This window comes from Festucalex cinctus, chromosome 5 (genome assembly GCF_051991245.1).
Source record: "Festucalex cinctus isolate MCC-2025b chromosome 5, RoL_Fcin_1.0, whole genome shotgun sequence".
Taxonomy (NCBI): domain Eukaryota; kingdom Metazoa; phylum Chordata; class Actinopteri; order Syngnathiformes; family Syngnathidae; genus Festucalex; species Festucalex cinctus.
The window spans coordinates 9,245,147-9,265,025 of record NC_135415.1 but is presented as its reverse complement, the minus strand read 5'-3'; the positions used below and the strand labels follow the sequence as shown (position 1 = coordinate 9,265,025).

The 19,879-nt window shown below is 38.4% G+C and overlaps 1 protein-coding gene across 4 annotated transcripts in view; it reads right to left on the bottom strand.

Moving 5' to 3' along the window:
• ebf2 (EBF transcription factor 2) overlaps positions 1-19,879 on the bottom strand; it is a 43,139-nt gene that overhangs the window by 12,690 nt on the left and 10,570 nt on the right. The window lies entirely within an intron of this gene.

Sequence of the window (19,879 nt, the reverse complement as noted above, 5' to 3'; positions counted from 1 at the left end):
CCCTCCTCTATTGTGGTTGCAAAAGTTTAATATTGCTGTTGTTTGTTTTTGTTTTGGTAATGTAATACACCCACACACCTCCCCATCCTCAAAGAAAGATGAAGAGGCGAACATACAAAAGTGGAAGTGATCTTCATGCCATGGGGGGATTTCAGAGAAGGGATATTTTCAAAAAGAATTGTATTTGTGTTTATTATGTGTTTTAGCCTAGTACATGTAGCATGCCTAGTAACTACAGTTTGAGTTAGGACTATTTTGAAGAGATTGTAAGAACCTATGCTAGCATTATGACAGCAAATGGTGAAAAAAGTGAAAGCCAATGGGGAAAATGACAATCAATTAACAAGGAAATTAAGTAATGAAACCAAGTTCTATCTTCTTCATCTCTTCTCTGCACAGGCGGACTTAAACCAGTGGACACAAACAAAGCAAAGACAAAAGTCTTAAACCTAGGGATCACGTTCCATACTGGAACCACAGGGAGTCTGTTTTTTTTTTCTTTTCTGTCTTCACTTCTACATCTCAGTTAACCCCTTTTGTCTGCATCTGTTTCAGTTCCCAAGACCAAACACGGACCTCGCAGCATGCAGTCACTTTCCAAATGGTGACAACTTGCTCAACTTAAATTACAACATTCGCCCTATGGAAGCGTACATGTAAATTTGCTATTCTGCTTTCCTCAGGGACTCTCCGTTTTACATTTCTGTCCATTGGCGCATCTGTTGCACATAATGGCAACCCACCATGTTTTACATATGGGATTAATAATGAATGGTACACCTAAGCATCACAAAACCTCCAACAAAATTTTCATAGGCATTCATCAACATTAATGATTGTTGACATAACTGGCTTTTCACATGGACATAAAAGACATCACCCTCTTTGTTCGTTGTAAATGAACGTTTACCAGTTGCAGCAACTGTTGAGGCATGTGATGAAAAAGTGTTATAGAAGCCTTACTTTATTCTACTCCTTACTGGGGTCTTGGCTCTTTGGCTTGCGATCATGTTAACATGGCCCAAAGGAAAAATAGAACAGCACTATGCAGCGCACAGACCACCAGCAAGGTTTCACTGCACAAAAAGTAGGAACAAAATCATGAAGCACGATATTTGTGTTGGTTAGTTGGACACTCCTTGCTTCACGGAGGAAAATATGAATTTTTCAAATGGAAAGCTGCCCCGTTTTTTTTGTTTTTTTTTTAAATTCTACAATACACAAGAATATTTGTTACAGATTTTTTTTCCAAGTAGGTTTTTTTATTATTATTATTATTTATTTATTTATTTATTTATTTTTTTTAAAGAGTATTAAAGTTTACCAGTCAATTTGTTAGCTAGTACACCTCTTGTAAGTAAATAAAGTTCAGTATCAACACCTTTGTCGTTACTTCGCTGTTGGCCTCTGATGAGGTCCTAGCATGAAATGAGCTTGCAAACTTATAAAGTACCACTGTTTGTCACACCCGGTCACCTAAGTGTTGGACGCTGCACCGGAGAGATAAACACTAGGTTTAGCTTCGCGCTAGCTAGCTGGTACAACAAACACAACATGGATGGACAACACAAATGGATTTAAAGCTTGACCAAAAGCGACAAACCCACCCTCGGTGAGGGCTCCTAGAGATTAACGTAATAACTTGACTTGACTTATTTTTTACTAAAAAAGTAAACCTTGCCTTGCTAGTTTTACAGCAAAATTAGTCTTTTTTTTTTTTTTTTTGAGGGGCTTAGCAACATCCCGTGTCTACAGACAGTAAAAGAAGAGAAAGAAATTAAAACAGGAGAAAAATAGGACAGCAGTAAAGACCGAGGAAGAGAAATGAAGATTTATTGATGTCCTGTATCCAAGACTATCACTCATTCAATGTCCACCCCACCTACACACACACATGCACGCACACGCAAACCTACACACCACCCAGAAAAAACAAAAAAAACAAAACAGTGTCCTGACATGGTGGGGGGGAAATTAGGAAACCAGATGTGAAGCATTAAAACATACTGACATGCTGAGGGCCTTCCTCTGACACACTCACACACTGGGAGCACTAAGTCATACAGCAGGCCCACAAATATGCACGTATGCATCATGCCTGTGTCACACATGAGCAAAGGCCGCATAGACCTCATGCACGTGTGTGATCGCCCGAAAGATATATAAGACCAAGCAATAAATGTATACACTATTTATGACACTTTAATGTCAATTACACAACAAAGTTATGGGAAGTAATTTTCATCAAATGGCTTTGGGTGAGAATTATGATCAAGCCATGCTGACTTGAGAATATCGTCACCCTCTTAAAATAATTGGCTAAGTCATGTTTTTTTTTTTTTTTGCAAAAAAAAATATTATTTTTGCCTAAATCATCTCCTCATGATGCAAATGGTTCAATTTTTTGTGTTTCCTAGAAAAACTGAAAAAATGACTTACTTGCACGATTATTTTATATCGAACTTTAAGATATGTTTCACGTAAAGACACAAGTCTACAGATGGCTCGTCATGCATCAGCGTATGTATATGCATCCAATTAGTACATGTGCCCAGGCCCAAGACCGGCCAAGGGGGAGGGTTGGAGATGTTTTGTTTTCCTCTGTGGGGAGAGCTATGTTTGGTGGGGGGGGGGGGGGGGGGGGGGGGGGGGGGGGGGTCGGTAATAAATACCCCTGGACCTGAGTCCCCTGGCAGACTGGAAGCTAGACTGGTCACCAGGGTTAACACCCGGGGCACATGACCTTTGACACTGCTAATGGGGCACAGAAAACCCTCAATGAACTGATACACCCTCTGTCGCATACCACCACAGGACCTTTCACACCAGCCTTGCAGTCTCCCACCCCAAAAAACACACACGCACGCACGCACACACCTCCCCTCTTAAAACATACAGCCATATCACTGGCATCAGCTTCTCACAGCCAAACTGACTCCTTGTTGTGTTTTTCTCTTTGCTCATTTGAGAGTTTTGAACAAAATCAAATGTGTGTTTGGACAAGACCATTAATGCTCAAAGTGCCAACATGTCAACAGCATCTTGAGCCCTATGACATTTGGCTATTGAAGGAAGGTCGCCCTGAACAAATTACCAATGATCTTGTACATATGTAGACTCTCATTCACACCAATGGGAAATTTGGAGGCATAAGTCATAAGAATTTAGGAGGGGGAGGGGAAATTGTGCACTCTATAAACAGTTACAAAGTGAATAATCCACTACTTGGGTCAGTTGAACCCAACTTGCTGAGATAAAAAGTTAAAAAAAAAAAAAAAAAAAAAAACCATTATGTGGGACAAAACACTTGGATCGAATTAACCCAAGTAATTGATGTGTCCATTTTTGACTCAGTTTTTTTTTTTTTTTTTTTTTTTAACCAACTATTTTTAGAGTGGGGAAATATAAAATGTGATCATTCTTGTATTAAAATACAAGAACTTGGTTTTAAACCTATTAAATTCTTGAAAATTTGTTTTTAACCACAAAAAATATTACACTTAATTGCATTTTAAGTGTCTTTCATTATTCAACTGTTTAGTTTTTTTTAATATGTTATAACAAAGATGTACCTGTGTAATAAATGTTTTTTCACTTGTATAGCGCTTTTCCACCTGCTACGGCCCTCAAAGTGCTTCACACTGACATTCACCTACTGATGGCAGAGCATCAGGAGCAAGGTGCTTCAACCTATTGCTCAAGGACACTTCAACATAGTCACGACGAGGGACCAAACCCACAACCTCTCTGGGCTGGGAGACAATCACTCTACCACTAAGCCATGCCACCAACTGGATAGATTTTCTTTCATTATATTTCACAACTTTTTCCGTATAATCAAGACGGTATCAAATGCTTAGATTTTTTTTAAGATCATTTTGTGAACATGCACAAAATAGAACAGAAAATGCGCCAGTTTCCTTCTATTATTTTGTGGACTATTGAGAGGGGAGGAGACCGTGACATGAGACGGTGTCTTATGAGAGCATCTCTCTGCCACAAGAAACTCATCAGACTATCAACAAAAGGATCATGAATGAAGATTCCATCCAAATGTTTCTAAATTGTTATTTTTCATTTTAGTATAAATGTGCAGAACTAAAATGTGACCTACGTAATTTATCATCCGCTGCCATTTATTGTGACTACAATATGTTCGTGTGACATAATATCTGGTCAAAATGTGTGACGTGGTCTGCTGTCCCGTCATCGTTTTTTTTTTCTAATCCTGTTTCCATAGACGAAGTTTGCATTACTCTTTTATTGATACGCTGAAAAAACTAAAACATAAAAACTTTTTTTTTTCTGAATTTTAGGTCTTGGTCTTTTTTATTATTAGTATTATTTCTAGAGTGTCCATTATGATTTATTTTCACAATTTGAAAATTTGACTAAAACAGGTAGATGGAAACCCACTTATTGGCACTCTACGACTTATTTTTTGGTGAGGTGTGCATGCGGTGTCTCGTCACAGTAAAATCCATAGAGTAAATTTGACTCTATTTAGACAGGGACCCAATAAACTCAGTTTAAGTGTAGGCTAAGATTTACACTAGGAAGAGAGTAAAATTAAAAAAATATATATATATATTTGAAAAAAATAAAATAAAAGTCATTCAAGGGTTGAGGAACGAACTCACGACCTTCAGCTTCAGGTCACACTACCACCTGAGCTACTAAAGACGTCGTTTTTGGTCTCTCGGATCTAGGAAGATTACATGGAATCAACTGCAGCTGACACGAGCGATATAATAACAGAAATGGGGAGCTGCGTGGCTCAGGGAGTAGACTGGCTGTCTCGCAAGCTGAAGATTTGAGTTTATTACTCCACCCTTGAGTCACTTTTATTTCTTATTTTTTCCAATGCTTTATTACACTCTCTTCCAAGTATAAATATTACTCTAGAACTGAGTCTATTTGGTCCCACTGAAAATTGAGTCAAATTTACTCTTCACAATTTACTGTGTAGTTTGACTTAAATATAAATGACCAAATATGGTTCCTTTAACTATATAGCACTACATGCTGATTTACCTTGTCTTGTATTTCGTGGTATTTGTTTTTAACTGAACATGCCACTGATTTTGACTTGTGTAAAAATGATTTGCGTTAAATGGACTTCATCCAGGATCCCTTCGGCCAGCTCTCCCTCCACCTTAGCCATACTTCCTGATAAAACATTTGTGTTGGGAATTTTGGCGGTTTTGTTTTCAAAATCAAAGGTCAGCAGGCTAAACGACTTTGGCATTCTCTAAGCTCTGGGTTGACTCTGTCCCTCCAATTTCACCCCTCGAATTGTCCGACCCACCTCTAAACTTGAGAACTGTGACAAAAGCGAACATTTTAGAGCACGAGTCCTGATTTATAGAGCTTAGTAGTGTTGTAAAACTTTCATGCGTAGCAGAGAGGAAAAGAAGGCTGCAAGAGGGGAGCATGAGTAGACAAGAGGTGTTTCACCAAGCTACTTTGTGGTCTTACGTGCTTTTTTTATTTTCATTTTTTTTTAATTCAACTTGAATTCAATCTGAAGTCTCCCAAGCTTAACCGAAAGAGTGCCACCACATGGGACAGCGGTCAGCCTGCCAAATAGATTGATATGAAAAATATTCTGAGTCTGGAAAAGATGAATTCACAACCAGGACAGGGAATAGAAGTCCCTTCAGTGGGCTGACCTCTCCCAGAATGTTTGCTTCCTCCTGAGGGACAAGCATTCAAAATATACTCTCATAACTGTCAAATGGTGACATGGAGCCTCCTTTACAGCTGAACAGATTTGAACATGCCAGAAGGTCACATGCGATACGCTAACACTAATCGGGCTTTTTCAGTATCAATCAGCCACTAATCAGTTTCACTGCCACCATGTGTAAATCAAAGCTTGACCCAAACCGAGAGGATGCGCTGATCTGGGATGGATGCCGCCAAGTGAGAGAAGAGAGGAGAGAGAAGAGAAGCGACAGAAGAAGAGATGTCTTCTTAATTAGCCAGTAATGATAAGATCTGACAAACAACATCTGTTTCCTGAAAGCCAGAGAAGGGGGTGGCAGAGACGGGAGGGGCTTTCTTGGATGGGAAACCTGTGAAGTCTCCACAACAGGGACCTGCTTGTAAGAAAGTAAAAGGGGGGAGGTGTGCGAGGGAGGGAATGCCGTGTAGCGTGACACAATAGAAGAGTGGAGGATGAGGAGGAAGACAGACAGACAGGGGAGAGAAATCTGACAGGGTTGAAAGCGTCTAAAAAGCCAGGATGAGTTTGACAGACAGAGGAGAGGAAAACAGATCAAAATGAGAGGAAAGATGGGGAGGTAGACACAGTGTGAGGAGGTGTGCTGGATAATGGTCCTGCGGGGAGCTAGAGGAACGTGTGAAGAGACGGGAATGGAATCGCTCAGAGGTCCAAGGTGCTGTAATTTACTGTCTGTGGCTAATACGCAGCAAATGTGCGCAGTCCGGGACCATGAGAGGAAAAGAGGAGTCGAGCGCCGGTCGGGCCTGCTGGGTGTTGTTGGGGGGGGCACGCCAACTTTTGGGGCTCACAGCATGCCTGCTGGGAGCCTGTCAGCAGTCACATGCCCCCCTGCCCTCGGCGCTGACAGATTCATCAGGGCCGCTACCAACACATGCACACATCCAAAAGTTTATTGTGACATTGAAATAGTTAAATCCGGACTCCTATTTTGTTTCTCCTCCTTGAAGAGGGTTACACAACATCTGCTGCGTGGATGATGAAACACAAGACAGACCATTAGAGTGCAGCAATAATCATTTTAGGCTTAATTACTGCACTCGGTCCTAAAAAATGGCAGTATGATGTAATCTGCAACAAAATAGAAATAAGTCACTAAGTCAAAGTCATATTAGACTTTGAATACACACTTTAGAACAAACACAAGAATTGAGTTAAGCAATATTTTCTGTTTTCTCATATGAATTAACATAAGAATTAAAGTCATAGCTTTGATCAGTTATAGGTTTTTAGGAATATTTTGTTTTACATTCTATTAATTAAAGACAATTTAGAAGCAAAAAAAATCTTTTGATACTCATTGATTAATCACAAAAATGATCACATTAGTCATGTATTATCGCAGATTAATCACACTGTTAATTATGAGCGCAGATGATCCTTTAGCGTGACATCGGATGGTTACGTTGAAGGTAGCGCAGGTTGTGTTTGAGCAATAAACATAACTACATGCATTAAAGTAAAGCATTTAATAAATGTGTGTGCATGACATTGAGTGTAGTTGTTTATGTCATTAAAATTGCGATCTTTTTTTCATTTAAAATTATGCAAGTAATTAACTGATTAGAAAAAGAGGAAGGTGAGATTGTGCTGTGGATCAAACAAATGTTGAAGACGTCCTCATAACATGAAATGTAGAAAGAATTAACACATAACCCATGCTCTTGATAAAAATCCTTTTTGATTAAGTGATTACTCAAAGTTTTAAAATGAGATTGATATGATTTTAAAAATTGATCAGTCAATAAAAAATAAGTGTTCAGTGTTTTCATTATATATATATTTTTTATTTTATTGTTTTATTTTTAAGCAATCCCTTCTGGCATTAGCCAACAGGAATCCTGAGGACAAAACTGTTTTATCATTATTAAAGTGCAAATATTAGCATTCCTGAATGTTTTCTTTAAATGTGAAATCCAACTCCTGAGAGACTTAGTCTGTCCAGATTGCAGCTAAACAGACAAACAAACAAACTTGGGAGGCTTGCCGGGTCTGTGTAGCACCAGGGGGCATTGTTAAGTCATTAGTGAAATTTAAGACCTTTACACAGGAGGATGACCAGGCTCCATCATGCACACACGCACTCCAACAACACTTGTGTCAAACTAAAGAAAACAATTCTTGTTTCTAAATATCACATTTAACTGGATATGACTTTGCAAAACACACACAAGAGCCTGATTATGACACAAGCTGCTTGCAAAATAAATGGAGATGCTGAGAATTTTGCTTGAAAGTCAAACCCACAGAAAGGAAAGTCACATACGCCCGCTCGCATGCTGGCAATCTGAAGTGCCCTCTAAATCATGCTAATCTGCCCTCTTCTGATCCTCACAGACCCCCCAATCCCCCCTAGTTAATCTCAAGACTGCTCAAGCAAAGGTGAACCCTATTAGTTTGATCCTGCTAGTCTGGAAGCTCCATACAATTCATGGAATATTTACACAAAATGAGTGGTGGGAAGTTCCAAAAATTGTTTTCATTTTAACAGTATTCAATTACATTTTACAGACATCTGTTCTTTAGGTGAGTTAGAATTTATTTTTCTAGCAACTTTTTACTTTTACTCCCTACATTTGAAAATGAAAAATCTGTACTTTCTACTCCTTACCTAACACACATTACTTTTTCAAACTTGGCAGCACAGTGTAACAACAACAACAACAACAACAACAACAACAACAACAACAACAACAACAACAACAACAACAACAGCAACAGCAACAAAGAAGAAGAAGGGAGGGAGCATAAATAATGGCAGCAACAGATTTGGAGAATAATATTCCTCATGGCTTATTTAAGAGAATTTTTCTATTTCGTTGGACACAAGAATGATTGGCGGCAAATGTGTTGTCTCTTGTGCCAGTCGAAGAAAAAAAAAAAAAAACACCAGCTTCGAGTGGTGAACAAAATTCTTTTTAATAATGTATAAAAACATACAAGTAGGTGTAGTTTTTCAGTTCAGCAAAACTATGAGATCAAATTAGGAAAATTTAGATTGTTTTCAAGTTGTCAGGTTATCAAAATGGCTATTATATCATTGTTGCCACAGTTAACATGAAAAACTAACTTAGTTACATTATTTGATTATTTTTAAAGTAGCTAAGTTAAATTAAGTTACTTTAATAGTTATACTGAGCAGTTACCGACAACCCTGCTTTGAATAAAAATGACACACAGTTTTGACACTTAGAAGTGCATTTTTAGCGGTGTGTTTTTTTTTCTTACAATAATTATTTTTATTTAAAAAAAAAAAGGGCTTTTCTGGAGTTCATTAAACAGGAAAGGGTGACTTGCAACTTAAATCATATTTTTAATAAAATCTACTTTGTAAAATAAAAGTCTTTATTTTTTACTGGACACAATTAAAACTCATTCACTGCCAGTCATTATAGAAAATTTGTACATTTCCAATACTCACGTGATATTACATTCAATAATTATATATAAACCGAATCTACCAAATAACAGAATAGACTCCCTACTTTTTGTCCCGTCCCGTTCTTTTATAATTGACAGCAGAAAAATGTAGGTTTGCCAAAATACAGCCATTTCTCCCATGGACTCTGAAACTGTGTTTATTTCCTATAAAATGGGGCAATGATGTCATCTACCGGTGGTTGGGCATCAGTAAAGTTGTTTCCAAGTTTGATATTTACAGTGGAGCATGCTCAGATTCGCCCCCATTTAGCACCGCTCTAAAAAATACAATTGACAAGTATACTTGTCAAAGGCAGTGAATGAGTTAAATATTCAGGTTGTGATAGCAAACTCAAGAAATGCACATTGTTTAAAACAATTACATTTGGGGACCTCCTGCAGTTACACAATCTGGTGGGACTTTCTCTTTTAGCTTGAATAAATACGTTCCATTTGTGCGAGTGTGTGTGTGTGTGTTTTTTTGTTTGTTTTTTAGCATAACATTGTTGAAGATAACACTCTGTCAACAATGTAGTCTGTGCAACTAACCAAGTTAATGTTTTTTTTTAGCTGACAAACTCAAAATAGTGACTGTACTTCCATCTTGAAAACATGAATATCTCTCCTTCCTCCCTTGCTTTTTATGGGCACACGAAAAGGAAATGCACTGAAAATGATAATATCACTCCCTCAGACGGGAATATGAATTTGGATACTGTAGTCCCACAATGCATTTCACTATGTTCAAACTGTAAATACCAGAATTTCCCTTTCTTATGTCTTCTATAATGTATAGTTACTTGTTTAGTGACTTTAGTCAGTATTGCAGTTTTAGGAACAGGTGTCCTGTATTTCGTTATTCATTAACTAGTATTTTTACAATACAAGCAAGGCGCCATGGCTGAGAATGGAATGGACTGCTATTTATATAGTGCTTTTTTAGCTATAGTACCCAAAGCACTTTACATAGCCTTACATTCACCTATTGGCACACCAATGATCGGCTGCTGCCACGCAGGACACTGACAGGTCCACTGGGAAGTAATTGCAGTTTGTTTTTAGGAGAGTAAGTATAGTGTGTTTACAGGACTGAAATAAGTATTGTATTAGATTAATTGTTACCTGGCATCACTGTATAGAATTCACAATAAAATTACTTTTGTTGGGGAGACCGGGGCTAGTTGTATCACTTTTTATATTTTTATATATTTCTTGGAATCAAGACATCATATATAAACAAACTGTACACCAGATGAAAGTCTTTGTCATATTTTTTGTATTCAGGTGATTTTCATGCTTTGAGTGCAGAGTTATAAGCCATCAAATAGGCGGAGTGAACATGTGACATGTTGCCCCACCAATGGGTAAGTTGTCACATTATATGGGGTAAGATGTCACACTGGATTTTGCAACTAATAAATAAAACAAGGGCAAAATTATTCTTCTCACAAGGTGCTATACTCTTCTTAGATAGTACACAACCCCTGACCATTATACGAAGAAAACTAGTATTCCACTTTTTCGTTACGCCCTCTGTTGGAGAAGAAAATTGCAACGTGACAATTTACCTGAGATACAACTAACCTCGGTCTCCCTGCTAAATCAAAATCTGTACTCTTTTTCTTCTATTTAAGTGTTGAGTCAGTACTTGTACTTTTACATGAGTCTTTTTCTTAAACAACTATTTGCACATCTACTTGAGTCTGAATAGTTTTGCCATCTCTGCACAGCAATAATTTCAAATGCAGTGATGAATGAAAACAGTTTTGTTTTGAATGGGTGACAACATGGTATTGTTCCAAAACAGCATCAATTTTTTTTTTTTATAACTGATCCACTCCAACAATCTGAATCACATTATTTTATGTACTTATATCACGTTTAACACACTCTTACTTGAGCCTGACATCAAGGTCAATACACTTTTAGCAGTCTGAATCTGACCGAGGCTCTCAGACAGTACCTGTCAAAAAAAAAAAAAAAGTGAAAAAAAAAGCGATTTTGTGGACCATGCATGGTCTCTCCCTGTCTGTCTTTGTCTCCTTCTTCCCTTTGCGTCGCCCCCAGGGAGGAGGCATCCCATGGTCCTGTGCCAGCTGCTCAGTGGTCCAGCCTGCGCGAGTAAGGTGGTGTGCACTGGAGCCTCAGGGCCTGTCGCCAGGCTGCATCCCCCGCCCACCCCACTCACCAACCCTTGTCTGATGGACTTACTGACAGGGGGTGTGAAGAGAGTGTCCAGGGTTCGACCACCAGGGAGAGACCGTGACAGTGGACCGGAGGGACCAGTGGACATGACTTTATATGTGCATAGAAATGTATGTGCGTTTTTGTTTTCTGCTACCAACATTGTAAGCCAAGTAGAAAATACTCTTGTAAAGACATAATTAGACAGATATGACTACAAACCTTTATTTAGGCAGACTGAACAACAAGTTCCATCCAAATGTAATGGACTTTTTTTCTCAAATCTTGCCAGATATTGCACACCATGTTTGGTGAAAATCAGCTCAGCAGTTTTTATGTCATCCTACCAGCAGATAAACACACACAAACACTAATGATGGTGAAAACAAGACCTCCATAGTGGAGGTAAAAATACTTTTTCCATCAACTATTTTTAAATTCTCCAGTGAGTAATACAATGAATAGCTGAGATGCCAAATATACAACAGACATAAATTCAACAGAGTATGCATCTCTTGATTGATTATGAGGCTGTTATATTTGTGTTGTAAAAAAAACAAAAAAACAAAAAAAAACTGTGACATTGGGCCTGATATTTGGAAACATATTTGCTCGTTCGAAGCAGCTGTAACTTCAATTGGATGTGAATCTGAAGTGTCAGCAAAAACCTGTTCCGTTGTAAAAAGCTCATATTCATAAAAAGAAAATGGAAATGTACATTGACTGTAGTCTTGCAGTTAATTAATATTAAAGTCTTACATTACATTTTCACTTTACTTGGTGTGTTTTATTAGGGTGTTTTAGTGCTGGAATGTGTCTAAAATCAATGGGGAACAAAAATTATTTGTCATCTTGCAAGACATCAGACTGTAAAGTCAAGCCAGTGGTGCTGACTGCTACCACTAAAGCGATACTTTTTACATTTTCAGCAGTAAAAAGTTCATATTTTGTCTAGAAATAACTTGATAACGTTATTATATTGTCATGTACAATTTTAATACCTTTAACACATTTTCCCACTTGCTGTCGGCCTGTGCTGAGGAAATGGGTAACAACCAATCACGGCTCACCAGTTTTCTGGGTTTGGTCAGCAAACTGAGCCATGATTGGCCGTTACCTGTTCCCTCAGCACAGGTGATGTCATCTTCCATACAACTCGTACGGGGTGCTTTGACTCAATCACTGTATGATAATTGATATCTCAATAACTGTTGAACATATGAAGAACAAACTTTTCTTCTGGAAATTAAGGATCTTAAGTCTATGCAGCAAACATTTAAACACAAAAATCCAAGAAATAAACGCTTTATTAAACTTTTCACAAATGTTCAATATGCGAACCCTTGGTTACACGGCACACATCGAAATGATATTCCATTTCTTGCCAAACTTGAGATCGATGGTTAACAAGTTGTAAGTCTTTTTCTCAGGGTCTACTTATTTATTTGCTTTAATGAATTTGTTAAGAAAACTACTTTTGTGTGTACTATTAACAACTCTTGTTTACAATCAATGGCCGACCTTTTGGGAGTATTGTATAGTATACTATTCTATAGAAAATCTTGATTCTAAAAGGAAAGTAATTAATGACTATTATCTATTCTTCTCATTTCTAGTTCTTGATTGTAAAACGAGGGTCGCTGAGTACAATAAAACCTGGTATCGAAACAGACAGACAGACAGACAGACAGACAGACAGATAGATAGATAGATAGATAGATAGATAGATAGATAGATAGATAGATAGATAGATAGATAGATAGATAGATAGATAGATAGATAGATAGATAGATAGATAGATAGATAGATAGATAGATAGATAGATAGATCGATCGATCGATCGATCGAGCTATGTCTATAAATTGGAAGCTACCACAGTGATTGCAGTAAGAAGAGCTACAAGAGGATGTTACAGCACTTACAGGACAAGCAATCCCTGAGAATGAAATTGTCGTCTCACACATTCAGCTTTGGAGTTCTTGTACTATGACGCCCTCACAGGACATTGTAGTACATCAGTTTACATCTGGGAAATGGGAGGAATGTGACCTCCGACACAGTCCAAAACTGTTGCTGCATTTATTCTTTGGATGAAAGTTTAATGTTCTTTCCCAAAGAATGATTGTATTTTCCTTTGAGATGGAAGCAAGCAAGCGTTCAGGAAGCCGTGTCCCCCACTGTTCCGAGCCCATGGGTACGCCATCATGGCTGCTGAGAAAACAGCCGGGTTCAGAAGCAACGCCCTCCATCACGCGTAGTTTGTTTTTGAAATGGGTTTAAGCCGGCCGTGTTCGAGCAGGTGGAGCCACGACCATTGAAACAGATGGTCTCCGAGACACCGCCACACATTTACATATAACAATAAGTGATATCTGAATAGTTTTTTGTCAAACTACCCAGACAGTGTTAATCCATTCAAAGAAATGTTGGCTACGGATTTACCGCACCAACCAAAGAGATTTACGTTTATATTATGACCATATACTCATGATTTCACAAACAATATCAGCATTAATAAACGTTCCACTTGGGTATTTTGTCAAAGAGATGAATTGTGTAGAAAATAGAGCTGGGCTAGTTGAAAACACGCATGGTGTTGCGTGTACATAACTAGAACTAGAAGACAACAAATAGATCAATACAACCCACAAGGCAAGATTAAGACTAATGGATTCCACTCGCAGTCCAGCATCTGAAGTCAAGCCATGACACACATAATGACTGCTCAACGAGGAAAGCAAAAACCTTAAAAAAGCACAAGTAGCCCTCCAAAAATCACATCAAATGTCCCCTCTTGTATACCGTTTTTCTCACTTTTAAAATGTAGACTTTATAATTTGCTGACCTTACATGAGCTTTGCTGAGCTCATTTTGGGTCTGGGGGAGGACACAACATTATTGACAGCATTGGAAAATTCCTATTGATTATTCTTCTTTTCTCGGAGTGCCGGCTTGTTAAAAAAGACCGCTCTTAGAAACACGATCAATTAGTGAGATAGTGCTTGCCATTGATCACCCACCCACCCCCACAGCACAAGGCCGCTGCCTCGGATGGATCCCTGCACACACTCCTTATGACCAGCTATTGATCTCCGCTTCTTAGCCCAATATAAAAGCACACACGCCCTCCCAGTGAATGCTGACCTCTCCGATCCAAAGCACACAGTCCTTTCTTACTAATTCTAATACTGACATCTGCTTGTCTCCATTGTAAAGCCACCTTAGCAGTCATAAATAGAGAGGTCAGCTTAGGCTCACAAGCAATATAACTTCTAGCTCAGAGGTCATCACGCCAATAATACTGCCATTAAAAAAATCTTGGGGGGTTAAGTCCAAGCAACCTTTCAATGGATGATCGCAAAATAGCACTATGATATTTTTACAACATTTTCGCATGATAAAAACTGACAAAATTCTGAGGAAGTAAACTTTTCACCATCAACCTTTCTAGAAAACATCTGAAGGTTCCATACCAAAAGTAACTTGTCTTCATCCATCTTGAATAAAGTGCTGTTTCTAGCTATTGTGCCACTATGCTTCATTGTGGAGTTCTTCTGTGATGACCAAGTGCTGGTTTCATGCCAAACATACCTTTTGGAATTGTAGTTAAAAGTTCAGCTTTTCTTTTATTGCACCATGATATAATAAATGCTTTTAGGAGACCCAAGAATTTTGGCAAAATGTAGACGAAGCGAGATTTTTTTCTTTGTAAGAAAAGTCGAAGGAAGATTTATGTTTAGCTGCAACTGGGACTTTCGTTGAAGTGGAAGAGAGCATGACACGAACACTTCCAAATATCAGTCACTGTTGGCCCTGAACATTCAGATGTCTACTTGCTAAAGATGAAGATGAATTTCACCACAAGCATCCATCCAAATCGACAAATGAATGACTTCACCAAAATAAGACTTTTTGAATGGTCAAAAGTCAGCCAATTAAGTCCAGAACTGATTTCGTTTGAAAATATGTGGGGGATCTGAATTGGGCTTTGTCATTTAATTCAATTCATTCAATGTCAACCACAAAAGTTTCTTTATTACAATAATAATAAGTTCTATGCAGCCACACTAGTCTAAACATGGCATTCTGATTAATATTTCATTTGTAGAATATGAGTTAGCAAAATCCACCTGTTTATATCCAGCAGATGGGGCGACCATTTTGCCACTTGCGGTCAAACGAAAATGACATCACAGACTCAGGAAATGATCAAACTCAAACGTCGCATGACCAAACTTGAGTGTCACATGACCAAAAAAATGTGAGCTGTGATTGTTTGTTAGTCATTACCTGAGCGACTGTGATTGTCATTTGCAGTCAACAACAAGTGGCAAAATGGCCGCCCCACCCGCTGGATAAAAACAGGTGGCTTTTGCTGCCATGTTTAGACTAGTGCAGTGGTGTCCAAACTACAGCCCAGGGGCGATTTGCGGCCCGCCGTCCATTTTTCAGTGGCCCGCGACATATGCTAAAAATGGCATTTGACTCAGTTCAAATATAATAAACAAAACAAAAATGTTTGGAGAGGAGGGAGGGTATCAGTGCCATTAAAGGTTATTTTAGTTAACTAAAACTAATGAAAAAACTAAAATTCAAAAAACAATATTGTTACTGAAATAAAATAAAAACGAAAATGCTTTTTAAAAACCGAAAACTAACTGAAACTACATTTTATGTTTACAAAACTAACTAAAACTAACTATAATTATAGCAAACGTCCTTCGTTTTAGTCTTTGGTAATTAATTTAATGAACCTTTAGGGATTTTAATTGTGATTTTTAGTAGATTTATTTTGATATAAACTGGAATAATGACACATAGAAGTGATGTCATCTAGCAGCAGCCAATAGAAAAGCACCTTCAGATGACGTTGCTCCCATGGTGTTTTTTAAATATTGCGCCCAATTAATACACGTTTAAAAAAAACAAAAAAAAACTAATACTAATACTGAAACTAAACTAAAACTAAGCATTTCTTTAAAGAACTAAACTAATAAAAACTAACAGAACCACCCTAAAAACTAATAAAAACTAACTAAAATGAAAAATTCCAAAACGATAATAACCCTACTGCCATATTACAAATAAATTGGTTTATATACTATAGCATTTTTCTAAATATGCAAAAGCATAAATAAATTATTTGTACAATTTTTAGGACTAAACACAATTTCTCTTCATAACATTATGTGGCCGTTGTGTCCTTCTGATTTTCTGTATGTGGCCCTCAAATGAAAAAGTTTGGACACCTCTGGACTAATTCATAATAATATTAATGTAAATAAAACTGAAAGGCACCTTTGTATTTTGTACATGTATTTTTGCACACCTGCTCAACCAATATCCTTTTGTATGTTTGTTAAACTCTCCCACTTTCAGATCTTAGAGGGATTCTTGCATTTTCACTTGGTGATTTATGTAAAGTTTTTCAACTTTTAAAATAATTTGTGATAGTCCAATATTATATATACACATATTAGAATCAGGCATTTAACAAGCATCTGTTCTGTTTCTTTGTCCACTGTACAGTCTCTTACATAAGGAGCCCAAACCTTGCAGTAAAAAAAAAAAAAAAGATAAAGCATGCATGATTCATTTTTAGAACACACAGAGAGAAGAGTTAGCAAAGATTTATGGTGATGTGCCCCAAGAAGTCAATCAATTTATCTGTCTATCGATCAGCTGTCGGACCAATCAGTGAGCAACACTGTCTATCAGTCTATAAGTGCTGCTCTCCAAACAGAGACGTCACACTGGGCCGAGAAGCGCACAGAAGAGTTAGTCCGAGTTTAGATTAGACAATTGTAAAACTATTAGACACAGCAGGCAACGGCCTATTAAATCATCTTCTCCCTGGACAACATGAGAGTCATCTCTTTGTGCCCGCTTCTTCCCTCCACCCTCCATCCATCCTTTCAGCCCTCCTCATGGATCAGCTGTGATCTCTTTCTCCTTTCACTCAACTCGGGATTAGGGAGAGAAGGGGGCGGGAGTTGCGGCGGCGGCGGCGGCAGCAGGAGAAGGGGGAGAGGGAAAACTGAAACAATATGGAAAGGAGATTAGAAAAGTGGGGGTTTGGGCCATTTGGGGAATTGCAAACTACCTTGTGCTTGGGTAGGTGTTCTAATGACACTGCCTAATTATGGCAAAATTAGACAGGCCAACGGAAGAAGGTGGGGTGTTTACTGAGATGCTTACTCAATGGAAAAAAAGAAAGGGAGTTAGGTAATAGAGGGTGAAGTGGTATGTAAGAGCATGTTGGGGTGCAGGAGATAAGAAGCGGGGTTGGGAGAAGGCGAAAACAAGGGAAAGGGAGGAAGAAAAGGGTGGAAAGCATCATGGGCAGTGGACGTGAGCGGGCCCCCGCGTGCTGCATGTTAATTGGAGAACAGGTGTTGGGGCTGGGAGCAGGAGGCTGATTACTGGAACCACGGAATCACACACGCACCCCTTCCCACATGAACACACACACACACACACACACACATGAATAATTTAAGATCCAAGCGGTGACTGGGGGAAAAGGTCAGGGTAGGGGTCACTGAGACACATCTACAATTGCACATACATTCATATACATAAATAAACGTGCGAGGTTCCGAAAACATACCTCTGTGCACACACACCTAAGATTCACACACCTTTTTCTTTTTCTTTTTTTCACCAAGCGTGCGATGTGGAATGAGGAAATGCACATGCGTGGAAATAAAACGGACCACACCAAATTGTCTTGGCTTATCAGAAATTAACTAGCTCCTAATGGGCTGTTCCCAGAGGAGAGGATTTTGCCAGGCTAGTCAAGAGGGAGAGACCCCCACCAGGATGGGATGCTCCCCGTGTGATTAGAAAAGAGCAGAGGTCAACGATTCGGCTTAAATCAGTCACAAAATCCCGCAATGGAAATACTGTATACGCGATTCGCTCTCTCCGCAGAAGTCTGTGGAGTTACTTAAATGGAGGTTTAAGGCATGTAAGGAGGAAGTGTATAAGGGATGGGACATGGAGAGAATAATGTGCAAATGAGAAAAGCAGCTGCTCCGAGGCATTCTGGGAACACTGAAAAGACAACAGCCTAGTTTTTCCATGATATGAAAAATATCCTGAGCAGAACTCCTGTGAGACACACTGTCAACAGGCAGCCAGCTTGAACTGAGAAGGGGAAGAAAAGGGTCCTTGACATAAATGAAGTGAGTGTTTTCTTCACAATTGTTATGAAAGTGGGACTGAAGGGAAGTCGGAAGGAGAGGAGGTGCGGCAGGAGGGAGAGCCAATGAAGGTTGCGTCCATGACATCACACGCAAAGTATTCCCGCTTATGACCATTCATCACTCTGCTGACAGAGCCCGTGAAAACCCAAAATCGCTCGGATGTGAGGGCCTTCACACTTTCTGATGACTGTGGTGGTTAAAGTGTGATAAGTGGCGGTCAGGGTGAACATTGACTACATGTGTGAGCCTGCATGCAGATATGAAACATACACATGCTTCTCATATGAAGATTAATGTGTGTTTCCGGGGGGTCTCAGGTGCAAATGGTCCTAAGTAGGTTGAGAACTGAACAGACGTCGGTAATAATTTTACACTTACTGGACACTTTATTAAGTACACATAAACAAGCTAGTAAACTCAAATGCAAATGCTGTTTAAAAAAAAAAGCTCATTTTGAATTGACACTGTACAGAAATACAAAATATTTAACACTCATCTCGACATGAAAACATTTTTTGCAGCATTCCCTGCCACACTTAACTACAAGTTACAGTGGTGCCTTGAGATAAGGGTTTCATTTATTGCTCGTAACTCAAAGCATGTGTATCACAAATCATTTTTTTCCCCATTGAAATGACTGGAAATGAGATTAGTCCTTTACATGAGGGGAAAAAAAGAAAGGAGAAAAATGGCGTATGGTTTAGTGTGGGGAAAATAACCCTCCACATTATCATTCTTTATGAAAACATAGAGTAGTGGTGTAATTAGATTTAACTATTTTTTTTTATTTAAAAAAAAAAATTAATCAGTTTGGACAATGGATTGATAAATTGTTTTTGTCACTGAATTAATTGAACGGCTAATGTGCTGCTGCTTCTGGTGTACCCGTTTTGGCCATAGGGCAGTATAAGACAGACAGACAGACAGATATACAATAATAATAATAATAATATTTGTCATTCTTGACACAGGATAAAGAATAGATCAATGCGAGTACTGTTTTATTGTCTGTCAACATGTTTTGCTTTGCTGAACGGGTTAATTATTGTGGTCCAAATGTGTCAAAATTTTAGAGCGAATTTAGAGAAAGTGTGAAAAACAAAAATGTTACTTACACCTGCTTCCATTCAGTATTATTTTGCAGATGTTCGTATCTTTCATTCGAGTAATATTTAAATTTCTTTTTCCTCTCTAAACATACCTAACTTAGTCATCCACCACCATTTTTGTGACTACAAAATATTTGTGATGTAATATCTGGTCAAAACGTGTGACGTAATAATTTACATTTTCATGTATTTGGAAAATCCACCATTCCAAG